General features: G+C 36.4%; 1 protein-coding gene across 8 annotated transcripts in view; it reads right to left on the reverse strand.

Moving 5' to 3' along the window:
* The window catches only part of DMD (dystrophin), a 2,402,664-nt gene that overhangs the window by 2,184,242 nt on the left and 190,597 nt on the right, over nt 1–27,825 (reverse strand). The window lies entirely within an intron of this gene.

Here is a 27,825-nt window from a genome sequence, read left to right on the forward strand (position 1 = left end):
AAACAGGTAAGTAAATCAAGGACTATATAAGCATAGTTTATTAAATAGGTCAAGGACTGTTTTTAACTTGTTTTTCTTATTTCACTCCTTTTTTCTCTTTCTCTGTTGCCTCCTGACTTGTACCTGCATTTTAGACATAATCTCAGCAATGTCAGCAAGCTTGGTGGCATAGTTCAAGCTGTGAGGGTTCAATAAATAGGTCGGTAAACATTGCAAATCAACACAGCTTTTGATGAAATGTCAAGCAAGACAGAGCTTAGCTATATTCAGCTCAGCTTGAACTCATAAACCATGAACTGGCCTCTGTACTTCAGGACAATCTGTCTAATGAATAAAACACAAATATGAAAATTAAAAAAAGTCTTTAGAAAGAGATTAATCAAAGGCAATCAGTAAATAAGAAATGGCAACCACTTAGTTCAGAGTAAACGAGAGACAAGACTTGCAAAAGTGGGTAGCTTTCCTTATAAATCAGGCTCTGGGACGGCTTGAGATCCAAAAAGACTTTTAACTTTGGACTGTTTTCCTAATATAAATTCATAATCTTAAAAAGACTTACTTAATATCAATTTTTCCAGTTCTACCCTCCTCCTAAAACTAGCCATCTTCCTTCCTAATGATAGAAAATCTTAATAGAAGGGATTTAAATTCTAATAAAATTATAACAACTTAGGAATTAATGTGCTTTTAATACAAAGTTTGTATATACCAAGAAAGCATTTTTGCTAATTTAGAATTTTAGGCTACCTTACAATTAAAAAAAAAAACAGATAACTTGATTAATCATGGCACCTTTTTTATTTAAAAGCTAGCATTTAGTAATAATGTTTTATCTTTAATATTATTCTTAAATATTTCAGGTAATTAGGCAGTCTATAATTATTGTTTTCAACCAGTGTCCCAGTTTGATTCCTAATAAGTAGTGCATGTCTGATCATGTCTAAATTACTATTCACAACAACCCTTTTTTCCTTTTCTTTGACAAAAATTTCTTGAAAGCTTCTCTATACGTATAGGTGTTTCTACTGCTAAGACAAAAATTGTTCACATTAGTTTTCTAATGAGGTTATGGATTTAGTCTAGGTCCTTAGAAACTGAATTTGAAATATTACTGTTTACTGATTAAGGTCTGGGTCATATTTTTTTCATGTTTCATCATACTACAGATAATTTGAGATTTCTGAAGACCAAGTTCATAAAAGCCATTACCCAAAAAGCAGAATTTGGGTTCCTTCTCATTTCATTCTCCTATAGATCCTTGATGCTAAACCCCTTCTGTCCATTCCTCACTAAAAAAGCCCCAGTTTAACTTTTGGAGAAAGCCATATGGAATAGGAGTGATCCACATTTATCCTAGAGGTTGCAAACTGACTAAAAGAGTCACCTTGGAGGAAGCCTATTTCCGAATGCTTGTGGTATTTATCATTCTTCTGAATGGCTGTGGCATTTATCTGCAGTTTTTACTTACCAGATGAGACCTCAAACTTTTCAAATTCTTCGGTGGCTTACACCTTCATGGGAAAGCTTTTTGCTGATTTCCTGTTGGTACTTTTCTCTTACACATTCTATGGGGTCTGATAAACCTCGAGGTGGAGTTACAGCCAAGCGCAGAAAAAGCAAGTATTTGATCTGTGACCAGCTTCACAAAAGCAGACAAATGCACAATCTTTTTGCACCTGTTTCTTCCACACAGGTTGCCCTGAAAAGTGAGGTCTTCTTCACATATTCAGAGAGCGTTTTGCAAACACTCCCCTCTCCCAGAAATGGTTTCTTCCCTCACAGGCTCAATCTACCTGATTACGTTCCCTTCTAATCAGTCACCTCAGTTCCTCTAGTAATAACTGTGCCGCCTGCTTTATATAGGATTTCTCTGAGACTGAAGCCTAAACTTGAGAGGAGAATTAAAGGAGCTGATTATTATGAGGACACCTGTATCTTTTGTCTACTCTTCATGGGAACTCGACACTGTACTCATTGACATGAACTGATGTTATAAAAGAGAAGCAGAAAGGAAGACACCTAAAGTGGGGACTGGACCTGTAAAGTTGTGCACGTGTATGATACTAGGAGGAAAAAAAAAACAAACCCTCTAAAAATGCCCAGTGCTACTCCAAATACACTTGACCATCCTATGAAAATATACAAATAAAGGCATTTGCCAGACAAATACCTTTTCGAGATATACCCTGAAAAATCAATTCTAAAATCTGAAGTAATCTTAAACAAACACAACCCACAATGCAGAAGTTAATTCTTAAAGCAAATGGAGATTATTAAAGACTGAAGCAAAAATTCATCATGCAAACCTTGATTTTTTTGAATAGAAAGAAATAACATGAATAACTTACTTGAGATTATATTTGAGGTTAAAACTTGAATCTTGCTTCTTGAAAATACAGAATCGTGCCAGCCTTGAGTAATGACTGTTTACCCAGAGTATAAGATTGAAGTGGATTTTCAGATTAAAAATAAAACTCTTAAGTATGTCAATCCCCATCTGATCAAAGCACATAAACTAATTTTTTTCAGGTGCTTCATTAACAATGTACCCAATAGAGCTGCATATTCTCTCAGTTTTCTTTAAAGAGTAAGTTGTTAAAATGACTAAAGTCCAGGTAAAGAAACCTGGAATCATAGTTATGGCTTACTGCATTTCACTTAATAGATTCAGGACCTGGCAAACAATAGGTACTAAATAAAGAGTTATTTAAAGTGAACAAAAGCCTACACTGTAAAGCATCATTTATATTTTAAAAGGCCAAGTTCTGGACTTATTTTCTTTTGAAATAAACTATAATTTCCCAGAGAAATTAAATGTTACTGCTTTCTTTACCATAAAATATTCTGCAATTATAAACATGTGCTTTGCTGGAAGTAAGTTAAAACATGACTGATTTTTTTTCCCTCTCTTGCTCCTTTTTGTACTCTCAATTTTCAGACGTGGAAATTTCATTTGGAGAAGAGGTGTTGGTAGGGAAAAGTTCATTAATCGTACTGTATCCCCTTGCCTACAAAGAGTACTGCATTCAAATTACAGAAGAACTAAAGAAACCTTGTAGAATGAGCACATAATTAGCAGTGCTGCTAAGTGAATGGAAATGGAGGTTGCCTAACTTAATTAACTGTAATCATTACTCATTGTCGTCCTGCTTAGAAAGATTAGTGGAGGGTATATTGTCTATGTTATCCCATTAGACATTTCTACTTCTCTCTTAAGGTGAAAGCGATTATACTACAAAGAAAGTATTGTCATACCTTTTCAATCAGATGTAAACTTTACTGGTCAAGTCAGTTCTATGTCTTAGTTCAAGGAGTGGAACAAGAACAATGAGAAAATATTTGGTGGGGCGAAAAAGAAATTAAGAAAAAAAAAGGTAATTACAGAAGCTAGTGGCTTGAAGAGAAGAAAAAGGAACCCTATATATGAGTTTGCAGAAATAAATTAGCTCTTTAGGAGGAGGGAAAGAACAGATTAAGATCTAAAAGGGAAAATTAAAGATAACATGTATGAATAGGTAGCAATGTATGATTAAGTTGATCATATTACACAACAGTGCATGGTGTCCAAGGTACCTTCAAGGACACATGGCTATGATTTGCTTTTTTAGAAGAAGATATTTGAGTCTAGGAAATGTTTGCCTTTTGAGTTAATGAAAATCATCTTGAATTCACACCTACAAAGACCTTCATCAAGACAAGCAGAATAAGAAGGCCTGTGATAGCGGTCACAACAGTTTTTCGCTTCACTTGCCTTCTGTCCACCAGTGCTGAAAAATGTCACGGCAACTCTGTCTGTTAAGAGGGACACGAGGTTTCCTGAGTACCTGTTCTGTTCTAGGAATTAAGCTGAGTTTCCAGGACTGCAATTTACAAATTTCCCCAATGAGCCTTCAGTGTTGACAGGGTTATCATAAAACCCATTTTACAGGTGAGGAGACTGTAGTTCAGAGTTGTTTCCTGGAGTCACCAAGCTCATTAGGAATGGCTAAAATCCCTAGCCCAACATTTCTTCAAAGTTAATGCACATAAAAATCACCTGGATATCTTGGTGAATGGTGGATTCTAATTCAGTCATTCTTGGTGAGACCTGAGATTCTGCATTTCCAACAAATTCCTACACACTGGGCAGCAAGGCCTTAGATGAGCAGTTCTCAAACTTCACTGATACGAGAATCACCTGGGAGAGTTTTTCAATCTCTTGATGCCTAAGGGGCATCAACAAAATCAGATGTTATGGACAATATGAGAAATATAATTAACACTGCTGTTATATGTTAGAAATATCCCCTGGAGAAGGAAATGGCAACCCACTCCAGTATTCTTGCTTGGGAAATCCCATGGACAGAGGAGCCTGGTGGGCTACAGGCCAATGGGTCATAGAGAGTCGGACACCTTATGTTATATAGGAAAGTTGTGAAGAGAGTAAATCCTAAGAGTTCTCATCACACAGAAAACATTTTGAATCTATTTATTTAATGAGATGAGGGCTGTTCACTGCACTTACTGTGGTATTCACTTCACAATGTAAGTGAAATCATTACGCTGTTCACCTTCAACTTACTTGGGGTGGTATGTCAATTAGATGCCAACAGAACTAGAAGAAAAAGCAAATATTGGGTTGGCCAAAATGTTCTTTCAGGTTTTTTCCCATAAGATGCTACAGAAAAAGTCCAAATGGATATTTTGGCCAACCCAATACATAAATAAGAGAGAGAAAAAAAGAAATCTTTAGATGTGAGACAACAGCAATTCTAAGGTGCACCCAAATTTGAGAATCTGTGCCCATAGACCTATTGTTTTCAAATTAGGTGTGTCATAATCAAGAGAGGAGCTAATACAGAATACAGGGGCCTGAGTTCACTAAAGCAAGGATGGGGCTTGAGCCTTTATAATTTCCTGAAGTTTCTCGAAGCTTAAAAATTATTCCTTGAGGTTCCCAACGTCCAGGATCTAATGCCTGATGATCTGAGGTGGAACTGATGCGATAACAATAGAAATAAAGTGCATAATAAACACAATGTACTTGAATCATCCTGCAACCATCCCCCCTCTCCTGGCCGGTGGAAAAACTGTCTTCCACAAAGCCGGTCCCTGGTGTCAAAAAGGGTTAAGGACTGCTGTTAGCCCAAGCTCCTCCAAATTAATCAGCTGTGTGTTTTCACGAAGTTTCTCAGGTTTGATGAGACATCTTCCAAACTAAAAATTCCTGAGCCTCTCAAACTGGAACATCCCAAGTCCCAGCCATTTTTAAAAACTCTTTTTGATGATCAGTGTCCTCATTATACGCTCATGCAATTTTTGTGCTTATTATAGTTAGGTGCACATTAAATCTATTACTATGTCAGTGCTTCAGTGGAAAGCACATCCAAGTTATACAACATTTGCTTTATGCCCAGGGTAGCTATATAATTAAAAGTAATCGATTTTGCAAAGGAAGATAGTACTAAGTTGAAAATGAATACAAAAACGGATTCCCAAGCTCAGTAACATAACGGCAACACAATGCATCACCCTGTGGTTAAAACCCACTTCATAAATGATCCTCGATTCCTCTTCAATGGCTTGTGAAGATGAGGGTCATTTTAACTAGTGACACATTTTGGCTCCAGGGGAGTTTTAGCATGAGTGCTGTCAGATTATATCTCGTTAAACATTTTTGTTAGTGATGAAGGGAAAAGGTGAGCATATTAGAAATGCAATTAGTAAAGCACACAATTTATATCCTTATAGTTTCTAAAATACATACCTATACAGAAAATTCTCTTGGATATTTCTCAATATTATTTGCAATGCCCGCCTATTAGTTTCTATGAGGACAGCCAGGGCCTCTACTTATTGCCCTGGGTATTACGTTTTGCACCAAGATGCTTGTTATAAGGGAGGTAAGTAGGGGGTGAAGCGCATACTGACACTCTACTCACCCATCCTTGTGCTGCCAGTGTTGGACTGGGAAACAAGTGTGCTTTCTTTAAAAAAAAAAAAAAAAAAAAAAAAAAAAGAGTCCCCTTCTAGGTTAGTGGAGGTGCTCCTTTGTCTACTTACCAGAGCACCATATAATGTAGGATCAACAGGATAGTATAATGGAAAATGTTTAGGGTGGCAATTGGAAGGTATTAGGAATTAACTCTATAACCTAGGGTAGCTTATTTAAACTTTTGGCATCACTAGTTTCCATCTACAAAATAGCTTGGAAATGCAATTCCTTTTTTTTTTTTTTGGAAATGCAATTCTGCTACTTACCCTCTGTGTAAACTTGATATGCCATTTAAACCATGATTTCATCATCTGCAAAATGGGCATACTATTAATTCCAGTGCCCTAAGAGTATCATTCAGATCAACGGTAAGGTGTTCAGCACAGGTCCTGATACAGAATCAGTGCTAAATAAACAGTAGCTACTATTTATCAACAACAACAATAAGATGATAATAACATAATAACTCACACTTCCCAAGGCTTTTGAGGAAATTAAATCAAATGATGCATACAAGCTAAGCCTCTGAACTGAAAAACACCATAACAGTGTTGGAGATATGTTTTCTTCCTTGTAGTAAAGCATGTTTTCAATATATTGATTTTAAAGAAACAGTAGTGGTGAGGGCAAGGAGTAGAGCTGTGAAAGTTCTGGCTACAATAATTGTTCTGAGAGGTTAGACTCCTACTGAGATTTGAAAGCAAACTTAATGCCCACATATGGCAATAAGAGCCCAAACGTACAATACATCAGGGAACAATGTGGACTCTGAATGCACAGGTCTAAAACTAGAACTTCAATAACCTGGCTATGTGCTGAATAAATTGGAAGCAATCCCATTAAATCTTTATCTCTGGAGTTACTATTCCCAATAATCACATTTTTTAAAACTATCACTTTGAAAAGTATGTTTCCTAAAGTCACCTCCAAGTAGCAGTAAGCTACCCATGTCCTGTTTCAAAAAGATAAATGATACTAGCCTGTAAACACATTACCCAATACAGTGCCAGAAAGTGCAAGCTGGGATGCATTATTGGTCGATGGAAGTCAATTTAAAATAAGAGGTTATTAGTGTCTTCTCTTCAAGAGTAAAGGAAGCAGCTGTGATTGTTCAGCAGTACCCTTGGAAAGGTATGCTTTTACTCAAACTATGCTGATTTCACATAGCTATCTGAGCTTATCTCCAAGGGAGGAACTTTAGTTTCAGTCAATAAGTTCACGGAAAGCCAAGTCCTTTGCAGCTCTTCAGCCAGCTTCTATTTCTCTGATCATATCACTGTGATGAGTGTGTGCCCATGTTTACTTATGATTTTAAGCATCATTCTTCATGGCCCACTTTTCTTGTACTACTGTTCTTTTGCTTTAATCTTTCCCATGGAGCTACAAGTTTGAAGCAAAAAAGCAGAAAATGATACATTCGGTTATCACAGGAGCTTTTGCTTTTACAAGTCAAATGGAAAGAAAATCTATCTTATTTGTTGTGGATGATCAGTGTTAATTTTCACATCTAATGACCAAAAAACTCATTTCAGAATTGTACATAAAGAAATTTTGCACAGAAATCTCACCAGATGGAATATCTCCAAGTGTTCAGTTGTCATATAAATTTGAACATCTGGAAGAACTTGAACCAACTTGGGAGCTATTATTTCTTTCAGCCTCCTTCATGAAACAGAGCTCCAATCTACCCTCCCTTAACTTGAAGCTTTTCTCAATGAACTGAGTAATGGAATCTTGAGGGACACCTTTAAATCCAGCCATAGAAGCAAAAACCTTCCCCACTGATAAGCAAAATGATATTCCCGGCAACAAACCCCATTAACTACCAGATATATATATATATATATATATATATATATATATATATATATATATATATCTAACTCTAACTCAGTCAGCCTTCAATTAAAGGCTAGTCAGTAACCCCTGAAGGCAACACCAGGGTCTTGCAGTTTGGAAAAAAAAACACAACAGACATATTGCACAAGGTTCAGTCTCAGAGAATGATCTGCTTTTCATTTGCCCTGAGATTATTTGAAAATCTCCTAGAACAGTGAAAACTTCAATGCTTCCAAGGCCTGGGAAAAACTATTTGTTAAATCTATTGTTTTATATCTGAGATCATAAGCCAAAATAACAGATTCTTTTATTTATAATCACCATTTGATTAATAGTATAATCATTATTCACAAAGGTCCGTATAGTCAAAACTATGGTTTTTCCAGTAGTCATGTGCAGATGTGAGAGTTGGACCATAAAGAAAGCCGAGCACCAAAGAATTGATGCTTTTGAACTGTGGTGCTAAAGAAGACTCTTGTAAGTCCCGTGGACTGCAGGGAGATCAAACCAGGCAACCCTAAAGGAAATCAGTCCTGAATGTTCAGTGGAAGGACTGATGCTGAAGCTCCAATACTTTGGCCACCTGATGTGAAGAACTGAGTCACTGGAAAAGACTCTGATGCTGGGAAAGATTGAAGGAAGGAGGAGAAGGGGATGACAGAGGATGAGATGGTTGGATGGCATCACCAACTCGATGGACATGAGTTTGAGCAAGCTCTGGGAGTTGGTGATGGACAGGGAGGCCAAGTGTGCTGCAGTCCATGGGGTCGCAAAGAGTCAGACACGACTGAGCAACTGAAATAAACTGATAACCATATGCCATATCATTTATACAAGGGCAATGTAACATATAGTATTTCTTAACCCCAAAGCCCTAGAAATAATCATATAAACCCAGTTAAGTGGGTAAATTCCCAGTCTTTACAAATATCCACATTTCTACAGTGGTGTCATACTTGTTTTCTTAAAACACTAGTTTCCTCATATCATCTACCTTGGTTACTATAATCATAAGTCCTAACAGGATATTTCCATTCATTGTTGAAATTTCCTCACCCACCATTCATTCCTCAACACACAGGTCTAGATTCTACTGAAGCACACTGTTTTACAGGGATCTCTCTTCATTAGATTAGAAGGTATTTAGGAATAGAAAGGCTACTGTTGCAGCTTTTTATTCCCTACTGCCTCCTGGTACTATTTCTGGAACATAGCTATCATATAGCAAATATTTACTGCATGCTCCATATTGATATGTACACCACTGATATCCAATACCTGCTTATTTAAATAAATATTAATGTCACCAAAACACTATACACCTGCTTAGACATTCTTGTAAAATATGCTAGATTATTTCCATAGTGAAAAATTGGAAGCAGACTAAATATATCAAATAGGAATTAAAATAATTGAGGTATGATATATTGATAGATTTATAGACAGTCAATAAAGAATCATATTCTTACAGAATATTTTAAAATACTGGGAAACATATGGCATAGTAAGTAAATTAAAGCAGCTTACAAAATTGTACGTATGTTATAATACTAAAAAGGCATTATTTCTTGGTGGTTAAAAACCTGGGCTCTGAGCCTGACTGCCTGGCTAGAATCCTGGCTCCATTTCATACTGGCACGGTGATCATGAACAAGTTACTGCACCTTGTTATTGCAGTAATTTTCCCATTTTTAAAACGGTATAACAGTACTTATATCATAAAATTGTTGTCAGGCATAAATGGGTAATATTTAACAGATAAAGTCGCTGAAACTGCCTGGTGCATATAAAATGCTCAATAAATGTTAGTTATCATCATACAGTTCTCAATAGGAATGTATGTAGCAAACAGTTAACACTAGCTATTCCTTAATCATAAAATCATGGGCAACTATTACTTTCACTGTGCTTTTCTGTATCTATTTTGGATAATGAACATGCACTATTTTCTATTGTAAAAAAAATAATTCTGGTTTTCCTTAAATAGGCAACATGTTTGCTCCAGATTCCACATGTAACATACACACATAAGTAAGGGAACCACACCTGGGGGCCAAAGACAAGAACTACTGGCTTCAGAAGCATCACTTTGCCTGTGAAATAGATGATTCTCCAACTAAGTGGTATTTCATTAAGAATAAGAATTTCCAAGTTCTCATATATGTATTAAACTTGAACCACTTAAGGGAAACACATACCCCTGTAGAAATAACTTTATTATGATTCTTAACCCTCATTTAGGGCTTCCTTGGTAGCTCAGCCATGAAATCAGATGATTGCTTCTTGGCAGGAAAGTGATAACAAACCTAGACAGTGTGTTGAAAAGCAGAGACATTACTCTGCCGACAAAGATCCATATAGTCAAGGCTATAGTCTTCCCAGTGGTCATGTACAGTTGTCAGAGACGGAACATAAAGAAGGCAGAATGCCAAAGAATTGATGCCTTTGAACTGTGGTGCTGGAGAAGACTCAGGAAAGTCCCTTGGACTGCAAGGAGATCAAACTAGTCAATCTTAAGGGAGATCAACCCTGAATATTCACTGGAAGGACTGATGCTGAAGCTGAAGCTCCACTATTTTGGTCATCCGAGGCTAACAGATGACTCATTGGAAAAGTCCCCAGTGCTGGGAAAGATTGAGGGCAGAAGGAGAAGGGGGTGTTAGAGGATGAGATGGCTGGATGGCGTCACCAATGCAATGAACATGAACTTGGAAACTCCGGGAGGTGGTGAGGGACAGGGAGGCCTGGCATGCTGCAGTCCATGGGGTCACAAAGTGTCAGATATAACTGGGTGACTGAACAACAACAGCCCTCATTTATAGGAATTGACTATGGGGGTGACATGGCTTACTTTATCTCTCAAGTTCATTAGAAATAAGGTGAATGCTATCTTTCAGTTCTCTCTTAAATCTATCAGAATAAAATGGGTGATAGCAAGAGAAATAAAACCTTAGGCAAAGTGGGCAAGGTTTTCCAACCACTTTAACTTAGTATGAGAGCGAACAGGATGAAATGCTGAGAAAATAGCAAAAGCATTTAAGCATAAAGTTGGTTTTTTGGTTTCTTTTTTTTTTTTTAAAGTGATGGGAGGGGAGGACAGGAGAAGAGTGAAGAAAAGTGAGATTCTAACCTTAAGTTTTACTAGCAAAAAGCAAATATAAAAGTAAAATATGAGATAAAAGAAAGTTCGATGTGCTATATAGTATCATTTAAACTCAACTATGATTTTAACATATTTGGTAAGTCTGCCCTTAGCATCCGAGTAAGCCCAGATGAAACATTTTGTTCATAAATTGAATCATATCATTTTTTATTGTTTTGTTAATGAGTTGCTTCTTTTTCCTGGATATATGTCTTTCTGAGCAAAAATTGTGTCTTACACTTCTTCCTATTTCTATCAGTGACTGTATATAGTAAGTGCTCAATAAATGCTTGATAAATAACATATATGCAGCAAAAAGAAATGTGAGGCAAAAGAAATGACTAAAAAAAGTGTTGACATGAAGAAAAGAAAATGAATGAAGGAACACAAGATAATGATGTCATCAGAACTCTGCAGCAACAGTAATTCTAACTCCTAAGCAGTAATATAAATAAATGCAGGATATCACACTCATCTAAAAGGTTTATTTCCAAAGCATAAACACAATGAAAAGAGTTCAGATTGTCTTTAACACATGACAGACATTATTCTAAGTGACCTTCATCCCTTCTCATTTACTCCTCACAGCAACCCTATAAGCTGGGCACTATTATTAGCTCTATTTTATTGATGGTTGAGCAAGACAGAAGTTAAGTGATGCACCCAAGAGCACAGAGATAAGATGAAAAGGAGGTGGGTTTCAAACCCGGAAACTCTGGCTTTGAGTCTACCCTTGTAACCACTAGATTAATCAGGTAAGCTATATCGCTTCCATTTATATATGCATTAATTCACAATCTCTTCATAAAAGTCCCTAAGGCCCGAGAGAATAAATATTACCATTATTTATTTTGACAGGAAGAAACATCAGACAGAGGTGAGTTGGCCTGATCCCTCATCTATTTATCGGGAACAAGACCTCCATTTGGAATTAAGTGATGTTCTCACAGCAAGAGCATTCTCCTATCCCTAACTCCTAACGTTGTCAGCTATTTCCTAGGAACATGCATACAGCTGCATGGAGACATAAACACAATTCACCAGGTTAAATGATAGGGTCATTGCTCATTGCTTTTATCGCCCCTTTCTGGATACATCTGATTTTATTATTTTATCTTCCCGTTCCTTAATCCATTCTATCTTTTTCAAAGTTAATTTTTACTGAGGAATAGTTGTTTTACAATGTTGCATTAGTTTCTACTTACAGCAAAGTCAATCAGTTATACATATACATACATCCTCTCTTTTTTTAATTTCCTTCCCAATTAGGTCACCACAGAGTACTAAGTAGAGTTCCCTGTGCTATACAATTCATTCTATCTTCAGTTTGCTTTTTTTTTTCTCCTTAAGAAAATGTATCTTTGCCTTGAAAAAAAGTAATAAGCTTCCCCTCCTCTTCATTCTGGAATGGATTATTGTCATTTCAAGGTCTCCTTTATGACCATTCCCCACCTCCGTTTTATAGCCATTCTTGAGCCTTTTTACTCATAACATTTCCCTTTTTCTTGTTGGCCTCTGGCATCTCTTTGTTGCTATTTCTTGTTCTTTGATGTTTCCCATATCTAACGGTTCCCTCTCTCACCTCTGCTTTCAGCCGCATTTATCCTGCTATTATTTGTTTCCGTCTGGGGAGGCTGACAACTAGAGAGACAGTGCCATCCCTCATTGTGCTTCCCTGGCTTACTCATGAAATTACAAGCAGCTTGCTTCTCACGTAAAATACCTAGTCTGTGCTGGACGATTAATAGCAATTAGAGAAGCACATTTTTGTGTCAATGAGATCCTCTGGCTTCCCAGCTTCTTGCCGTGCCTATCAGCTTTAAGAGACAGTGGTTCTGTTTGACTTTTGAAAAGGGAGAACAAGAGCCTTTATACATCATGTTTTTACTATCAGTAGTTAAGAGCTATTGCTCTGTATTAAAAACCTCATGGATAACTTCTTGACCCAGAAGTCAATCCATTTCATTAATTAGGTCTTGGGCTGGAGCCTACTGTGCAGGAGATCTGGGTCCAATTCCTGGGTTAGGAAGATCCCCTGGAGAAGGAAATGGTGACCCACTCCAGGATTCTTGCCTGGAGAATCCCAGGGACAGAGAAACCTGGTGGGCTACAGTTCATGGGGTCAGAAGAGTTGGACACGATTTAGTGATTAAACCACCTGAAATATAATTTGATGGCTACTAATTTTACATAGGTGTGTCCAGCAAGCATACTACCAGTATATACGGTAAGTAGGTAATTTTTTAGGTAATTTGCTTCTAATATTATGCTTGTTACTCTCAATATTTTAGATTGTGTTATAAGGGAGAGTGTGTAGTCTGAGGTTTTGTCTCAATTAGAGGTTGAAAGGGGAAGACGGGAGAGGTTTCCAGCACGCTTTCTAGTTGTTTTTTTTTTTTTTTTTTTTCTGAATAGAAAGATGCTATATGCAAAGGCGCTCATAAGGAAGAAAATGTAGCTCTTTTAAATGGAATCTCTTAGACAACAATTTAGAGATTAAATGAGAATGAATTTGGAACTAACCTAGGATTTATGCAGACATTTGGATATCCTCCTCATCTCAGAGAGTAACTATGATGGCCTTGGACAAACTGCCCTGTTTTCTGAGCCTCAGTTTTCTCATCTATTAATATAAAATAAGGGGGTTGGAACTACTTAGCTTTTAAGGTCCTGTTAGGTTTTAGCACTCTGTGATTTATATCCATTTACAAATTCAACACTGCCCCTGAGAAACATATATTTATACAATTACAGAGATGAATTCTCCAGATTCCATTTAATACATTTTCCACTGTGTTGTACAACCACTGTACTGTACTGCTAATAGGCACTTCCCCTGAGATAAGCTGGGCTTCCCTGGAGGCTCAGCTGGTAAAGAATCTGCCTGCAATGCAGGCGACCTGGGTCCAATCCATGGGTTGGGAAGATCTCCTGGAGAAGGGAAAGGCTACCCACTCCAGTATTCTGGCCTGGAGAATTCCATGGACTTTATAGTCCATGAGGTCACAAAGAGTCGGACACAACTGAGCGACTTTCACTTTTTTTCTTTCAAAATAGTTTCCAGACATTGGTATCTTCTCGCCTAAGTGATGATAACAGTAATTGTAAAGTGTCATATCCTATACATGGGGTTCCCCGGTGGCTCAGTGGTAAAGAACCCACTAGCCAATGCAGGAGACATGGGTTCAATCCCTGCATCAGGAAGATCCCCTGGAGAAGGAAATGGCAACCCATTCCAGTATTATTGCCTGGGAAATCCCATAGACAGACAAGCCTGGTGGGCTACGGTCCATAGCATGGTAAAAGAGCTGGATACGGCTTAGTGACTAAACAACAACAACAACATCTTACACACACACTATTTTAGTGATATAAATCTTCCCAACAAAACGATGAAGTAAGTCCTCATTACTCATTTTAAAAATAAAGAAAGAGGGGCAGAAAGAGGGTAAGTAACTTGCCCAAGGTTACAGTTATTAAGCAACATCATTGAGATTTGAAGTCAGCAATCAGCCCATCTCCAGAATCCATGCACTTAAATACTACCTCTTATAATACAGTTTTGTCCATCCATTTGGAATCAGGAATATAGCCCTACATTTAAGAAAACAGCAAATTTTATCAGCCTAAAACTCAACTCCGTTCTTCAGAGTGGCATTATCAGGGTGCCCACGTTAATGATTCAATGTTTTAAATGAGCGGTTATGTATTTTTTGATGTTCTTTCCAAATACACACCTGCTTATGTGTATGAACCAAAGGCTGACTTGTGCACTCAAAATGCAAAACTAATACTACAAATAAAGAACACAGAGACTGGGCATATAGTATGACATTTAAAAAATTGTAAACATCTGGTCTTCAGAAATCATAAAGAACTTCAGGAAAGTTAAAGAGCCTCAGCAATGTGATAGGAGAGCTGAAATTGTGCAAACTTTACTAAAAAGACTTGATAGAAACTCAGTAGGCAGAGTTTTCATATGTTCATGACACTGATTTTACTTTTTCTACTATCCCATTCCCTGGTGGCTCAGACGGTAAAGCATCTGTCTACAATGCGGGATACCCAGGTTCAATCCCTGGGTTGGGAAGATCTCCTGGAGGAGGCAATGGCACCCCACTCCAGTACTCTTGCCTGGAAAATCCCATGGATGGAGGAGCCTGGTAGGCTACAGTTCATGGGATCGCAAAGAGTCGGACACGACTGAGCGACTTCACTCACTCACTCACACTCACTCACTATCCCATTCAAGAAAAGTTTCATAGGTGCAACAAACTCTATTTATTCTTAATTGCTCTCTAAGGAAGTTAAAAGAAGCAAGCAGAGATTCCACCAAATTAATTTTGGGTATCACTAAATGATGCATACACCCCCCAAAAGTGACTCACAGCACAAGAAATTTACTGTTATGGAAACACAACTTTTAACTATATGACACTATTACCTAAAATCTCATATTATGCACACAAATGTGCACATGCATTCACCCACTTCTTTACAGGAACAACATAAACTCTTCAAACTGAAACGCCTAAATATTCTTTAAAGATGACCTTTACTAAGGTGAAATCTGGTCAGAAAATGAAAATTTAGCCCTTTAAAATGGTGACAATGCCAAATAGTCATTTTTTACTTCAAATGATCAGAATTGCAGTGGTTCAAGCAGCGTATCGTCATCTAATCTCACCTAGTACAGCACAGAGCAATTGTGTGAAACAGACCAAAGGAAATGTCTGCTTTTTTTTATTATCCTAACTGACTGATTTTTGGATGCTTCCCCCAGCAACCACAGAGTGATCATCTAAATAGCTCACAGCATCCCCCAAAGCAATGAATGTGCACTCTGCACTCCTTAATTTGCCACTTTTCAAAGATGAGGTTAATGGAATTAAGGTAACCATAAAGATTATTATAAATTGAATGCTGTATCCTTAGATGTCTGAGGTAATTTAATGCATTTCAATAAATATGAGGTTGGGAAACATAAAAAGAAAATTTATGGTACTAATTTAAACAGTATCTTCCCCCATCTCTTGTGCATGCTATGGCATAGCCCTTGATGTTTGTCAACTCACAAATATTGTTGAAGGGAAGAGGTGATGGTCCCAACTTTTCTAAAGAAATTGGATTTGATGCTCAATATAATATTGGGAATCATACAAAATGATGTAGTCATTTCCAAGTAATTCAGCTATGAAATATTTAAATATATTAATAGAGGGGAAGTACATAAAGAGAAGTAAATCACAGGAAGAGTGACCTAATAGTAATGATTTTTATTATTATCATAATCACCAAGGTTAGGTTTACAAACCAAAAATTTTGTTTCTTTCTATTTGCTTACTGAATATTCCAATAGTGATGTATGTATTATTTTTCTTTATACTTAATATATATACATATATTAACTAGAACACAATATTAACTTGTTTTTTAATTAGAATTACTTATTTTTTGGTTCATTAACATTATTTTATAGAGAAGGATAGTGATAGTGATGATGATTGTTATATTATCAATACTGGGTATCAAAAAAACTGTGCTAAATGTTTCTTATAGCATATTTTGAAGTAATTATTATTATAATAATTTTATGTATAAGGAAACTGAGCCTGAGAAAGTTTAAATAACTAGTTTAAGGTCATACTGCTAGAAAGTGAGTGAAATTTTAAATTTAGATTATTCCAAATCATATTCTTTGTTTATTATTTTGACAGCAGCATTATATTATTTTTCTATAGTTAGAGAATAATATAACACAGTGTCCCCAAACTGAAGTCTTTTTATTCCTTATGTTTAGAATAGAGGGCTGATGATACCCTTGCCGAGAAAACTATTGTCAAAGTCCTTATTGTTGATAGCCTTAATAACAGAGAAAAAGTCTCTGACACCATGTAGTATCTCATATTTTGCCTAAATTCGTGATATATATATATGTCCTCTTAGAAAATTAAGTAAATAATAGAAAGTCACTTTTTTTATAGTATTAACTCTTTCTTTGTCCAGATATATCTGGATATTATGAATTATAAGAAGAGAGGGGGGGAAAACACAGATAATACACATAAAAATAACAGCTTAAAAATTAGCAAGGAAATACAATCTGATACCAAAACAAATTAATATGAAGACTAAAAATAATCTATTATATTCAAGGTCTGGAAACTAAAGGAAATAATGAAGATATTTGCAATTTGTTTTCTATTAATGATATTCTTCTTCATTACCTCTGGGAATCTCATCATTTCTTTCCTCACAGATTAAGAAAGAGGGTTTTCCTGAAGTCCCAGCGTACCACTGTTAATACTTTAAATGTTTGTCTATTTTCCATGCCCATAATTGGGCCAGGCTACATGTAACTGATGAATTAATAGAGTAGTAATATCTATTTACTTTCAACCATGTGTTAGACATTACGCTAAGTATAATTTGTGCAGTTTTAAAGCTCCAGGGCAATTATCCACATTAGGTATCATTCATTTCATATATGAGAAATCTTAGGCTCCTTCTAGTCTAAATTGCTGACTATCACCCTAATCGTCTCCCCCATTTCTCATTCTATTTCATGGCCTCCTTAAACACATAAAGGCAGTCTTGTTTCTGAGTCTTTATACTAGCTCTTCTTTCCTCCTGGAATGTTCTTCTCCAGTCTTCTCATGACTTGTTCATTCCAGATAATCATGCTTCAGCTGATATACCACCTCAGGAAAGCTTTTCTTCACTTCAAAAATGAGAATAACCACACAATCAGTCACTATCTCAACTTCTTTATCCTTAGTGAAGCACTTATTATTACCTGATACATTTCTTGTTTATAACAAATATTTCAGTGAGAAATTATATATGTAATATAAAAATATATATGGCAGGTTATGATTATAAAAATTATTTATATATATGTATTATACATAGTAGAGAGTATGCTTATCAAATAGTAGGTGTTTCATAAACAAATTTCAAACACTCACTAATACAAATATACTTGTCTTCACCTGTTCTGTTAACTATTTTTAAAATTAACTGTCACTGAGATATAATCGACATACCATACAATTCCCTCTTTAAAGGGTACAGTATGGTGATATTTAGTCACTTACACAGTTACACAACTGTCACCACTAATTAATGTAAAACATTTTCATCAAATTGAAAAAGAAACTTCATACTCACTAGCAGGCATTCTCCATTCTTTGCCTTCCTAGACCCTAGAGACCACGTATCCACTTTCTGTCTGTATTAATTTGCCCATCCTAGACATTTCATATGGATTGCATGCTTTTTAAAATTCTATAAATTGAGGGTATTAACATGTTATAGTAAAAATATCTAGTATGTATTGACTGCTAACTCGGGGTCAGCAAGCTTACAAAGCATTTTTTTCTTTCAGTTGTAAAGAATCAATTTATCCTTCTTTTATGACCAAAAAACTCAGAAAATATAAGCATTAGGAGGTGAAGAGAACAAATATTTACTAATTTTTTTAAAAATCATCTTTCTTACGTCTTATAAAGTATTTTATGTCTTTTAGACTTTTTTAACTTTAGTTTTAACAGAAAAATGGATCAGAAACTGGAGAGATTTCTCATATCCCCTCTGCTCCTATATATACATAACTTCCTCCATCATCAAATTCCCTACCACAGTAGCACATTTGTTACAATGGACAAATCTACATTGACACATTGTTCTCATTGAAAACCCATAGTTTTTATTACAGTTAATTCTTGGTGTCAATATTCTATGGGTTCAAGCAAATATATAATGACCTTTATCTACTATCCATGGACTGTATAGTCCACGGGGTCGCAAAGAGTGGGACACGACTGAGTGACTTTCACTTCAGTTCATTTTATCTACTATTACAGTATCATACAGACTATTTTCACTGTCCTAAAAATCCTCTGTGCTCTGCCTATTTGTCTCTTCCTGTTTTCCCCCTGGCAACCTGTAGTCTATTTACTTTCTCCATAGCTTTGCCTTTTCCAGAATGCCATATACTTGGACTCAAACAATGTATAGTCTTTTCAGATTGGCTTCTTTCACTTACTAATATACACTGAAGATTCCTCCATGTTATGTCATAGCTTGGTAGCTCATGTCTTTTGAGTAAACAATATTCCATAGTCTGGCTGTACCAAAGTTTACTTATTTATTCACCTACTAAAGGACATCTTTGTTGCTTCCAAGTTTTGGCAATTATGAATAAAGTTGCTGTAGACATCTGTGTTCAGATTTTTGTATGGATGTAAGTTTTTAATTCCTTTGGGTAAATACTAAGAAGTATAACTGCTGAACTGTATGGCAAGATAAGGTTTTGTAAGAAACAACCAAATTGTCTTCCAAAGTGGCTGTACCATTTTGCATTCCCATCAGCATTTAATGACACTTTCTGTTGCTTCATGTCTTTGCCAGCTTCTGGTGCTGTCAGCATTTCAGATTCTGCCCATTCTAAGAGGTGTGTAAGTGACATCTTATTGTTATTTTAATTTGCACTTCCCAGATGACATATGATGTGGAGCATCGTTTCATATGCTTATTTGTCATCTGTATATCCTCTTTGGTGGGTGTCTGTTAATATCTTTGGCCCATTTTCTAAATTGAGTGTTTCTTTACAAAGCACTTTTCATACATTAGGTAATGTAATCCTCATAACAAATGTAGAGGGGTAAATAATATTACCACCCTCTACAGATGCAGACAAAAAAGCTAAGGCACGTGAGTTTAAGAAACTCCCAGAACCATAAATTTTAAAATGTAGGCTCCAGGATTTAAGCACAGGCTCTGCTCATAGGTATAGACATGAATTGGTTAAGTTAATTTTGCTTTGTTATTGTCTGTCTCCCTTGATCTTACCAGTTATTGTTTCAGCAATGGAGTGAGGTGCTCACAGCAGCCTCTACTAAGGGGATTTAGGCATAGAAAATTAACATTAGTTCCACCAGCAGAAACAGTTCTTCCTTTAGATGAGTAAGGAATTGAGGGGAGAGCATAGCAGATGTATTAATATTATTTCATTGAACACAAATTACTGAAACTTTAAATGTTCCTCTTCCCTCTCTCCTTTCTCTTATCTGCTATTTCTCTGCTGTTTATTGTGAAATACCGTGTAGGGCAGTGGTAAAGAATTCATCTGCCAATGCGGGAGACATAGGAGACACGGGTTTGATCCCTGGGTTGGGAAGATCCCTGGAAGAGGAAATGGCAACCCACTCCAGTATTCTTGACTAATAAATCCCATGGACAGAGGGGCCTGGTGGGCTACAGTCCACGGGCTTGCTAAGAGTTGCACACGACTGAACATTTGCACACATATCGAAACCAACAAAAATGAGAGGGAGCTGCATTTTTAACTTAAAAAATTCCAATAAAATGGAATTATTTTAGAAACATAAGGATATCTAAATGCATATGCTGCTGCTAAGTTGCTTCAGTCATGTCCGACTCTGTGCGACCCCATAGACGGAAGCCCACCAGGCTCCCCCGTCCCTGGGATTCTCCAGGCAAGAACACTGGAGTGGGTGGCCATTTCCTTCTCCAGTGCATGAAGTGAAAAGTGAAAGTGAAGTCGCTCAGTCATGTCCAACTCTTCGTGACCCCATGGACTGCAGCCTACCAGGCTCCTCCGTCCATGGGATTTTCCAGGCAAGAGTATAAATAAACACATATTATTTGATAAAGCAGTACTTTTTGGGATTCATAGCATACATTTCATTCTTCTGACAATCAGGATCATTTCAATAAAAAGATACACAATGTTATTTGGCCTATTCCCCTATTCAATAGCACTGGCAATATTTATCATTGTGAACTAAATACATTCTATTGTGTGAATAAATATTTAAACACATTTTTTAAAATGACAAAAGTACTAATTTAACATGGCTTGTTTTTAGTCCTTAAATTTACAACCAACAAGTATACAGTTTTTAAGTAGAATAACCCACACCAGGGAGTAATATTTGAAATTACTGTGAATTTTGGTCTCTGGATGTTCTTGGCCTTTGCTCATATGATTCACCACACCTTCTAGGCATGCGATTATCTCTTAACACCTCACAACCTGTCATGCAGTATGCTATTCCTTAAATGAGAATTTGCCTCAAGTATCACTGTATACTTAGATCTTAAATTTTAATAGAAGCATCAACCAGTAGTTTCTGATGGGCAAAAAGTATAAATTTTACCATTTAAAATAGATTTTTCTTTCTGTAATAAAACCCAAATCCTCATATTCTATTCATAACTAGAACGATCCTTTCAGATCATTTGACTTTTCTAATTAAATTGTAAAATTTAAAATATGTCCAACTTAAAATTGAACCTAAAATTCAAAGCTATATTTTAAAAGTTTGTATTGCATTTGTTTTGCTGCATCTGCTGGAAAATGCATCACAAAATCCTTTATAGATATTCAGATGAAGCTCCCCACTAGAAATGAAGGAATGCAGCTAATCTTGGGCTTTCACTGGTTTGATTACCATTTCAACTTTAAATGGCTGTATGATAATTAGTGGGTGCGGAACAACCAGTACTGCTCAAGGAGCAATTGCCTTTACTGAAAAACAAAGTTTTGAAAGAAGCACAGTAAACTCCTAGAGACAATCAACTCAATCTTACACACCTCCCCGCCATAGTTTTAAATGGAGCAGATGTGCTAAAAAGCCAGTGAGAAGATGCTTAAATATTTCTTAGGCTTCAAGCAGGAATAGAATCTAACACCTGACTGCCCATATTTTTTCACAATGATGTGTAATCTACCCAAGTATCCCAATCTGGAAACTTTTCACATCAGAAAAGTATTTACAACCTTCAAATGTAGTAAAATTAAATTTAAAATGTGATGGGTTTACTTACAAGCTAGCAAACAACAAAATGAATGTTCTCCAGAGAGATTAAAGTAAATGTTTTTATAATTATACCAAGTTTAGATGGATGTTCATTCTTATATGATATGATATGCTGCACCTTTATGATTTTAAATGTCTAGCCAGAAACACAAGTAATCATTAAAAAGAGGAAAGTAAAATTTAAAAATGAGTGGAATTCCCATAGAATTTGCCTGAACAGACTTCTATTTTCCAAAATTTCTGGATAACTGAAACTTTCCAATCTCTCTTTAGGATCTCCTGATTGATCAACATGACCTGCTGAAAGCTACAGTCTGTTAGAATTGAATTGTATACCTTGGTGGAGTCAAGATAGTTGAAACTGTTTTTTGATACTCCTTCCACTGAAGAAGTAAAGTCTGTTTCTTCTTTTTAATATAGGTGAGCTTTGTGACTGCTTTTATTTTATTTGGCCACACTGCACAGTTTGTGGGATCTTAGTTCCCTCCTCAGAGATTGAACCTGGACCCTTGGCACTGAAAGCACAGAGCCCTAACCACTGGGCAACTGTGGAATTCCAGGTGACTGCTTTGACTAATAGAATATGGTGGAAGAGACGAGCTGCTGTTTTCCAGGGTCAGGCATTAAGAGGTTGGAAACTTACACTTCCTGTCATTTGGACCCTGAGCTGCCACAGGAGAAGCTCAACTACTCCAAATCTACCATAGGTACTAGGTCAGGGAATCTAGTTGAGCCAAGTATTCCATACTTTGCCAACAAAGGTCCATACAGTCAAGGCTATAGTCTTTCCAGCAGTCATGTGCAGATGTGAGAACTGGACCATAAAGAAGGCTGAGCACCCAAGAATGGATGCTTTCATATTGTGATGCTGGAGAAGACTCTTGAGAGTTCCCTAGACAGCAAGGAGATCAAACTGGTCAATCCTAAAGGAAATCAATCCTGAATACTCATTGGAAGGACTGATGCTGAGGTTCAAGCTCCAATCCTTTGGCTACCTGATGCAAAGAGCCAACTCATTGGAAAAGACCTGGATGCTGGCAAAGAGTAAAGGCACGAGGAGAGGGGGATGACAGAGGATGAGATGGTTGGATGGCTTCACCAAATCAATGGACAGGAATTTGAGCAAACTCTGGGAGGTAGAGAAGGATAGGGAAGCCTGGAGCACTGCAGTCCATGGGGTCCCAAAGAGTTAGACACAGCTGAATGACTGAAGGACAACAGGTTCCAGTAATTCCCAACAAAGCGCTAGATGTGTGAGTGGAGCTATCCTGGATCCTCCTGACAGCCATCTGACATCTATGGGTACCACTGAATGATCACAGCTGATATAAGGTGGAATAGAAAACTCACCCAGCTGACCCATGGCCAAATTCACAAAAACCTGAGATATTCGACTACTATTTTAAGCTACTAACTTTTGGACCAATTCGTTACACAGAAAGAGACAATCAGAACTTATGCTTACAAAGAATCCACCATGTTTGTTTCCGTTCTTATTTATGTAATGACAGAATATACACCATAATTACATGAAATATGAGTATAAAATAAAAAGATGTGTTCTTTCCAGAAAACCCAATTGAATTTGTGGGGGAAAGAAAAATCAGCAAAAGTGAGTTGAAGAAAAAAACTAGGCCTTCCTTTGAGGGATCTTATAGAACCATTAGGGCTTCCCTGGTGGCTCAGAGGTTAAAGTGTCTGCCTACAATGCAGGAGACCTGGGTTCGATCCCTGGGTTGGGAAGATCCCTTGGAGAAGGAATAGAACCACTAAAGACATTTCTTATCAGGTTGTTTTGCAAATGCCTCTATGTTCTTTCTCTACTGCACACACATGCAAACATACAGGTCTGTAATCTGTACCCTAATCCCCCTTAGTTTTATGATGTACTACTTACTACCTTCTGCTGTGAAAAAACACATTCCTCATTGCTATTGCTTGAACACACCAAACAAACTCCTACTTTGGTCTTTTCTCTAGCTGTTCGTTCTACCTGGAACAATTTCCCCACAGATATCCAGTTGGCTTCAAGTCCTGTTCAAATCTCAAGGGCTCAATGAGGGCCATTATGACCCTGGAACTCTTGAACTTCTTTACCCTGCCACTTTTAATTTCCATCCCATTTATATCTTTCTGACATATGATGTTTTATTAACATACCAAATTATTACTGTCTGGATGGTGTGGAGTGAGAGAGCTTTAACTCTGAAGTGAATTAACAGAGGAGGAATACATAATTTTGAAGCACAACTTTGGGACATCATATAAAACAGTGAGCAAAATACTTGGCCTTTTAAGCTGTCTTCTAGATTACAAGAAGAAGAACATGGGGTTATGAGCAAGAACAGTGAGAGAGTGAGGCCAACATGCTTTTCTGACTCATGCTGCTTTCTTGCATGGCGCTGGCATTCTCCAATGCCAATGGGCTGAGATGAAGCTCTTTTCATGTACTTCTGAAGGGATCAACCAACTACCTTCAGATGAAATTGAGAGTTTATTCATTCAGCTACACTCTCCCAGGTAACCCAAAGCTTTCCCCATTTGAAACACATAAATTATTACAAGTCTCTGGAGTCAGAGTTAGGTCTGAATGCCAGAGTCAGCAAGTATAAGGCAAAAGGTATACATTTCATCTTTACTTGTGTCTCCAAACATTCTGTACATGTTAGCTGCTAATTGATTTTTCCATATTTATACTGAATATTGCTCCTGATTTTAATTTTAGCTAAAGGAACCAAGGAAAGGAGAAGGAAATGGCAACCCACTCCAGTATTCTAGCCTGGAGAATTACGTGGACAGAGGAGCCTGGCGGGCTACAGTCCATGTGGTCATAAAACTCCAGACATGACTGAGTGTGCACAGCAAAGGAACCAAGGACCTCCCTGGTGGTTCAGTGGTAAAGAACACCTGCCATTGAATGAAATGGGGGTTCAATCTCTGGGTTGGGAAGACCCACTGGAGAAGGAAATGGCAACCACTCCAATATTCTTGCCTGGGAAATCCCTTGGATAGAGAAGCCTGGCTGGCTACAGTCCACGGGGTCACAAAACATTCAGACATGACTCAGCATCTAAACAACAAAGGAAATAAAATCTTTCCTTTTGTTACTAAAATTCCAGAATTTTTTCCTTTAACAGACACAAAAGTAACTCAAAATAACCATGAAATCTGAGTAGTGAGTAGGAGATTTTATTTGGATGTGGGAGATATGTAGATACCAGAGACATAAGTCATGGTCTCTGGTCTCAGGCACCTTATCATCCTATGAGCTTGGATATAAAGCCTATCTGGGATCAAATCTTAGCTCTGTCACTTAGCTGTGATCTTAAGAAAATTACTCAACTTTTCCAAACCTCAGTTCCCTTACCTATAAAAGAAAATTGGCAAGACTTCCTACAAAGGTGTGCTAATTAAATAAGAAAAACCAAAATAAAGTCATGCATGGGATGTGGTCCATATTGAGACCTAAAAAGTTAGCTATCACTATTTTCATTTTCCTGAAATGAACTATTATTAACACAGAGAGGCTGGAGGACTTTCTGGCGGTCCAGTAGTTAAGAATTAGTGCTTCCACTGCAGGAGGGTACAGGTTCAATCCCTGGATGGGAAACTAGGATCTTGCATGTAAAAAAAAAAAAAAAAAAAAAAGATGAAGGAAAGAATAAAACCAATAACCTTCCATTGCAAATATTCTTAACAACAGACCAAGCTTTAAAATTATCAAAAAGTTTAACACAATGTTGAAAATAGTGATAGATAAATTCACTATACTAGTTACCATATGGTTGTTACATTTCTATGAGTTTTTGTTGTTGTTGTTAGTATCATTATTAGGCTTTAAAATTTTAAGTAGATGATTGTAATTAGTTTTTTTCTAGTGTTTAATGAGAAAATTGTAGTAGCATGTTGAGAGCTACACAGGGGGGTTTTGATGTGTTTTTTTTTTTTTTTTCCTTTAGGAACTGTGGCATTTATACTTTATATGTATTAAAGTATATTGGAGCTCACTGAAAATTTGTATTCATGGAATATACTAGTTACTTAATAATTCTCTGCAGGAGAGAGGTTAAGTTCACATACAAAAAACCTTAGGATATACTTCTGTAACACAGAGAAGGGTATTTTTGTTAAATGTATTACAATTTTATGGTCATTCCAAATGTTAAAAGCTACTTCATCCACAATCATATTACTATCATAATTTACTAGAAAAACTATTCTCTCTTTCTCTCACATATAGTCACTTAAAGCAAATATAGCAAAAAAATAGTGCATAGTTTAGGAATTAATTAAAATTTAAAAAGCAGTAGTCCCATTTAAAAGTCAGAAGGTGGTACATTAGAAAAAAACTACAAGGGAAATTTTCCATCAGCTTAAAAAATTAGTTCCATATTGTTTCAATTAATGAATATAGATGGCATTGCATTCATTATGCACAGCTAATTCAGACATAAACCTGTTTTAGTTATGAACTATTTATATTTCAGATAAAACAATATGTATTACAAATGACTATTTCCCACAAGGAACAATGAACTCTCTCCATTTTTATTTACTACCTTAATGCCACACATTTTTCCAAAAGGAATACTATAGACTAAAAAAAAAAAATTGAAAATGTATAAAAATAGAGATACTTGAATTTGTCTAATGGAGATATTCTTCTAAAGTTTAAGAATAAAATTGAAATATATAATAGTTAAAAATACAGTATGAAAATTGTTTAAAAGAATTTTGCTAAAAGCTGTGGGCTATATTAATACTCATTTTTTTAACCTTTGTTGTAAAATTAAATTTCATCCATCAGTTCTGCACAAAGCAAGACCCATTAATACTCTTGATAATTCAAATCCACAGGAATCTCTAAAAGGTAGCATAGATAATGTCCTTCATCTTAATAAATGAAAAAGGGCTGTAGAAAGGCACAAAATCTTCAATTCTAAGTAGGTCATATGGTGCAAACAACGCATCTAACTGATTAAAAAAAAAAAAAGGCTAATCTTGACACACGGCTCCTTCCAGTTAATTTCTCAAGGCATGGCCAAGAATTTGCTAAAATATTTGTGATGTTATTTTCATTCAATATCTATTTCTTTTCAAGTATTCTATGTTTTAAAATTTTGGTTTCCTTTGAGCCTTAGTAACTTTAGAAGAAAAAAAAAAAATAATGCTTTAAAAAACTCTAAAAAACGAATCTGCCGCAATGTTCAAACTCAAATCTGAGGATTTCTAAAGTAGAAATGTCTCCTGAGTCTTTTAATTCACCTGAAGTCAGTTTATGAACAATAATCCTGAATCTTTCTACCCCTGCCACAAAGATGAGATATTTCACTTATGCTGGTTTTTTTTTTGTATGTTTGTTTTTCTTAGATGAGAAAGCACCAAAACAAGGAGGCAGAAACAGGTTCTGTTTTCCCCTGGTCCTATTTCTTTCCCCTCAAATCTTGCTGCCAACCACACTGCTTTTTGTCTCTTTCTTCGTGTTTATTTGACCCTTTATACATGGACTCCATTCATGGGGTCTTTTGCCAAATCATTATATTATCCTTTAAGAATATGGTCAAAGACAAGTCCATATGACAATCCAATTTTCATTTCTAAGAATATACTGGGATTGCTCACATATAGTTTAAAAGGATATCTTTCCTCACCTTTCATTTATTAAAAGAAAGTGAAGACAATGACATACTTATTTTGAGTGATTTAATTACATTTTCTTATCCATGTGATTTTCTTCATCTAATTTAACAAAATTATCAGAGACATGGCCTGGTTACATATCATGTCCTTATTCCAGAAGTACAATTCAAAACCTAACTTTGACTTCTGCTTCTTTTCTAAAACCCTGTTTTAGTGCTGTGCATGTGTACTCAGTTGTGTCTGACCCTTTGTGACCCCTTGGAGTGTAGCCCACTAGGCTCCTCTCTCTATGGTATTTCCCAGGCAAGAATATTGCAGTGGGTTGCCATATCCTACTCCAGGGGATTTTTCTGACACCAGGATGGAACCCAAGTTTTCTACAG

This window comes from Bubalus bubalis, chromosome X (genome assembly GCF_019923935.1).
Source record: "Bubalus bubalis isolate 160015118507 breed Murrah chromosome X, NDDB_SH_1, whole genome shotgun sequence".
NCBI lineage: Eukaryota > Metazoa > Chordata > Mammalia > Artiodactyla > Bovidae > Bubalus > Bubalus bubalis.